The sequence below is a fragment of the Macaca nemestrina genome, chromosome 11 (genome assembly GCF_043159975.1).
Source record: "Macaca nemestrina isolate mMacNem1 chromosome 11, mMacNem.hap1, whole genome shotgun sequence".
Lineage (NCBI taxonomy): Eukaryota > Metazoa > Chordata > Mammalia > Primates > Cercopithecidae > Macaca > Macaca nemestrina.
The window spans coordinates 45210359-45215423 of NC_092135.1; the positions used below are offsets into that span (position 1 = coordinate 45210359).

The window sequence follows — 5065 nt, forward strand, 5'->3', positions numbered from 1 at the left end:
CAATGATGTTTCTAATATCACACTCAAAGCACAGGTTACAAAAATAAAAATAAGTAAATGGGACTATATTAAGCTAAAAAGCTTCTGTACAACAAAGGAAACAATCAACAAATGAATAGGCAGCCTATGGGCTAGGAAAAAATTACTGTAAACCACGTATTTGATGGGGGTTAGTATCCAAAATTTATAAAGAACTCTTTCAACTCAATAGCAGAAAAATAAATAACCTTATTAAAAACTGGATAAAGGACCTACACACATATTTCCTCAAAGAAGACATAAAAATGGCCAACGACTATATGAAAACGTGTCCAACACTACTAATCATCAGGGAGGTAAAAATTAACATCACTAGGAATCACCTCACACCTGGAGGAACGGCTACTATCAAAAAGACAATGTTGACAAGGGTATAGAGAATGGCTACTATCAAAAAGACAGATGTTGACAAGGGTATAGAGAAAAGATAATCCTACTACTCGGTTGGTGGGATTCTAGATGGGTATAGCCATTATGAAAGACAGTATGGAGGTTCCGAAAGAAATTAAAAATAGAATTACTCATCTTTTTGTAGTTCATGAGCATGATGACTGGGTTTTCACACGAATGTGTGAGATATGCCACTCTCTGAACCTTATTATGATCTTGGCACATTACCCATCCGACCTGAAAAAAAAAAAAAAAAAAAAAAACTACTCTATAATCCAGCAATTCTTTTTCTGGTATATACCCAAAGGAGATGAAATCACCACCTCATAAAGATATCTGTACTTCCATGTTCACTGCAGCATTATTCACAATAGCCAAGATATGAAAAATGAAAACAACTTAATGCCCATTGGTGTACAAATGGATAAAGAAAATGTGATATATATACATATTCATAAGGTTGGTCCTTGAACAACACAGTTTGAACTGCACAGGTCCTCTAATATAAGAATTTTTTCAACAAATATGTTGAAAATTGTGTGGAGATTTGCAAATATTTGAAAAAAAAACTTGCAGACAAACCATATAGCCTAGAAATAAAAAAAAAAAATAAGAAAAAGGTAGATATGTTATGAATGCATAAAATATGTGGAGACACTATTTTATCAATTACAATGATAAAATATACACAAATCTATTAAAAAATCCAACATTTATCCAAACTTATGCACACAAGCACAGACCATATATGATGATATTTGCTGTCAAGAGAAATGTAAACAAATGTAAAAATGCAGTGTTAAATCATAACTGGATAAAATAAGTGTGTACTGTACACTGTAATAACTTTGTAGCCACCTCCTGTTACTATTGTGGTGATCCCAAGTACTGTGAGTATCCACTTAAACCATATGACACAAATTATTTCTGATGAGGATTTTGTCTCCAGTAAACTTTATATCACAATAAAAAGTGATACCTTGGGTTCTTGTGTATTTCCCATCATGTTTAGTGCAATGTAGTAAACTTTGAATAATACCATGTGACCCCTACAAAGTGCCACTAGTGATGATGGATGTGCTCCGAAGAAGGAGAGAAAAGCCATGGCATTACAAGAAACAGTTGAATTACTTGAGATACTGTAGATTGAGGTCTGCAGCTGCAGTTTTCCAGCATTTCAAGATAAATGAATTCAGAATATGAACCATTGTGAAAAAAAGAAAAGAAAAATAAAATTTGTGAGGTTTTTGTGCCACTGTGAAAGCAAACATGAAAACTTTGCACTTTCTGTGAAATATATTTTTATCTCATATTGAAAATACAGCTGTTATGTGGGTATAGGATTGATATAAGAAAGGCATTCTTATAGACTCTAAAATGACTCAAGAAAAAGTGAAGTCATTATATGACAACTTAAAGCAAAAGAAAGGGAAAGATCTAAACCTGGATAATTTAACCCCAGCAAAGAATGGTTTGATAATTTCATAAAGAGCTTTGGCTTATGAAAATATCAACATTACAGGAGAAGTAGTTTCTGCTGACCAAGAGGCAGCAGATGAGTTCCAAGATGTCATTTAAAAAAAATAATTGAGGAAAAAGAATATCTGCCTAAACAGGTTTCTAAAGCAGATGAAAGTGCTCTGTTCTAGAAATAAAAATTTCCTCAAGCCTGTAATCCCAGCACTTTGGGAGGCCGAGACGGGCGGATCATGAGGTCAGGAGATCGAGACCATCCTGGCTAACACGGTGAAACCCCATCTCTACTAAAAATACAAAAAAAAACTAGCCGGGCGAGGTGGCGGGCGCCTGTAGTCCCAGCTACTCGGGAGGCTGAGGCAGGAGAATGGCGTGAACCCGGGAGGCGGAGCTTGCAGTGAGCTGAGATCTCCAGCCTGGGCGCAAAGCGAGACTCCGTCTCAAAAAAAAAAAAAAATTTCCAGAAAGGACATTTATTAGTAAAAAAGAGATGTAAGCACCAGGACTTAAGGCAGGAAGGGATAGGTTAACTCTACCATTTCGTGCAAATGTGGTTGGGTTTAATGATCAAGACTGCCCTTATCTAGAAAGCTGCTAACTCCTGAGCCTTGAGGAAAAAAACACAAGCTGACCATTTTTTGGTTGCACAACACAAAGGCCTGGACAAGAACAACCCCTTTTCTGAATTAGTTTCATTAATGCCGTGTCCCTGAAGTCAGGAAGCACCTTGCCAGTAATGAACTGCCTTTTAAAGACTTTTTGACGTTGCACAATGCCTCAGGCCACTCAAAACCCCATGAGTTCAACACCAAAGGCACTGAAGTGGTCTGCTTTCCTCTAGATCAGGGGGTCATAAGGACCTTTAAGTCTCATTATATATGGTACTCTAACCAAAGGATTGTCAATGCTATGGAAGATACTCTCTGTAGAGAACATGATGAAAGTCAGGAAGGATGATACCATCAAAGATGCCATCATTGTTATAGAAAAAGCAGTGAAAGCCATCAAGCCTGAAACAATAAATTTCTGCCAGAGAAATCTGTGTCCAGATGTTGTACATGACTTCACAAGGTTTACAACAGAGCCAATAAAGGTCATAAAAGAGATTGGCGATAAGGCAATAAAATGGGGGTGAAAATTTTCAAGATCTGAACGCTGGGGAAATTCAAGAGCTAACAGACATCACACCAGAGGTATTAACAGTAGATGATGTGATGGAGATGAATGCTTCCAAACCAGTGCCAGACAGTGAGGAGATGGGGAAGCAGTGTCAGAAAACAAATTGACATCAGACAATCTGGCAAAAAGTCTCCAATTATTCAAGATTGCTTTTGTGTTCTTTCACAACAGAGACCCTTCTATGATATAGGCACTGACACTAAAGCAAATAGTAGAAGAAGAATTGATACCATATAGAAACAGTTTTAAGAAATGAAAAACCAATAAGTCAGATAGAAATTATGATGTTATTTCCATAATGTTACATAGAATGTGCCTGTGTCTCCTGCCTCCTTTTTCACTTCCTCCACCTCCTCTGCCTCTGCTATCCCTGAAACAGCAAGACCAACCCCTCCTCTTCAGGCTACTCAACACGAAGATGATGAGAATGAAGACCTTTCTGGTGATCCACTTCCACTTAATAAACAGTAAATATATTTTATCTTTTTAATTATTTTTAATAATATTATGTTCTCCAGCTTACTTTATTATAAGAATACAGTATAAATACAAAATACGAGTTTATCAAATGTTATCACCGGTAAGGCTCTGGTCAACAATAGGCTATTATTAGTTAAGTTGTAGGGGAGTCAAAAGTTATATGCAAATTTTTTATTGTGCACGGTTCGCACCCCTAACTCTCACATTGTTGAAGGGTCAACTACATATATATATATGTGTACATATATGTCTCCTTATAAAGAGATGCTGCCATTTGCCATAACATTAATGAATTTGGAGGATATTGTGCTAAATACAATAAGCCAGACACAGAAAAAAAAAGTTGCATAATTTTACCTGTATGTGGAACATTATTTTAAAGAGTCAAATACACAAAGACAGAAAATGAAACAGTGGTTACTATGAGTGAGGAGGGAGAGGAAATGGAGAGATGTAGGGCAAAGAATACAAAATAGCAGATATGAGGGATGAAAAAGCCTAGAGATTCAATGTACAATATGAGGTCTAAAGTTAGTAAAATTGTATTGTATTAGGGACTTTTGTTAAATAAGTATATTTTAGCTATTCTTACTATAAAAAGAAGTAACTATGTGAGATGAAAGAAAGGTTGATCTGTTTCACTATAGCAATCATTGTACAATTTATAGGTATCTAGTTGCCTCCCATAACATCATGTGGTAAACTTCAAATATACACAATAAAATTAATTTCAAAAAATAAATTTAAAAAATTATCGATCATTGATAATTAAGATTTATCTAGAAGTTTGCAAATCCTCATTGTGACAGGTTTTCAGTTTATGTTAAACTGTCAGAATTCCAGTTTCCTTTGATGCTCTTCCTGTACTACAGGGGCTGGAAGCCTGAGGGCAACATTTTCTTAAATCCTTTGCCTTCAAGTTTCTGTTTTAGATTCCACCATTAAGATGTACTTGTTTGAGATCTGGAAGGCAGGAGGGAAAAATAAATCATCATTTCTCCTCCAGCAGCAGTGGACAGATGCTCAAACTTTTGCAGAAGTGAGGTTTTGCGGCAATCCCTGTCATCTCCTCCTGAGTCAACCAACTCAGCACAGCGGCCAGTTGTTACCAGAAGCTGTGGTTTCCTGCAGTTCCTAACCAGGGTGTTAGTGGCAACTTCCTAATTTCCTGAAAACTCCAGAAAACCTAAAATCTAATGGTAGACCTTCTGAGGCCTTCACTTCTCTTGTCCTGCCAACTAATGTTTTTCTGAAACTTTTATTGAGATAAGATACAGCAAAGTGTACTTCAGTTTTGAAAGTAACCAACTTCCTATATTAAATTCTTGTTTAAAATACTTAGAATAGCTTTTGTTTCCTCAACAGAGTCCTGACTGATATACCTTTTATTCATAATGAATATTTTCTTTTATTTCTATTTCATTAAGAGTTTTTGTCAGAAAAGAGTATTAAATTTTATCAAATAAGTGTTTACTATGAGAATGACATTAAAATCTTTAAT

General features: G+C 35.8%; 1 non-coding gene across 1 annotated transcript; it reads left to right on the plus strand.

Annotated features, from left to right (window-relative positions):
* Window positions 1–562: 562 nt before the first annotated feature.
* Window positions 563–667, plus strand: LOC112428634 (small nucleolar RNA U13). Its single transcript, XR_003020682.1, has one exon. It is a non-coding gene; the product is annotated as a small nucleolar RNA U13 (small nucleolar RNA).
* The last annotated feature ends 4398 nt before the right edge of the window (window positions 668–5065 follow it).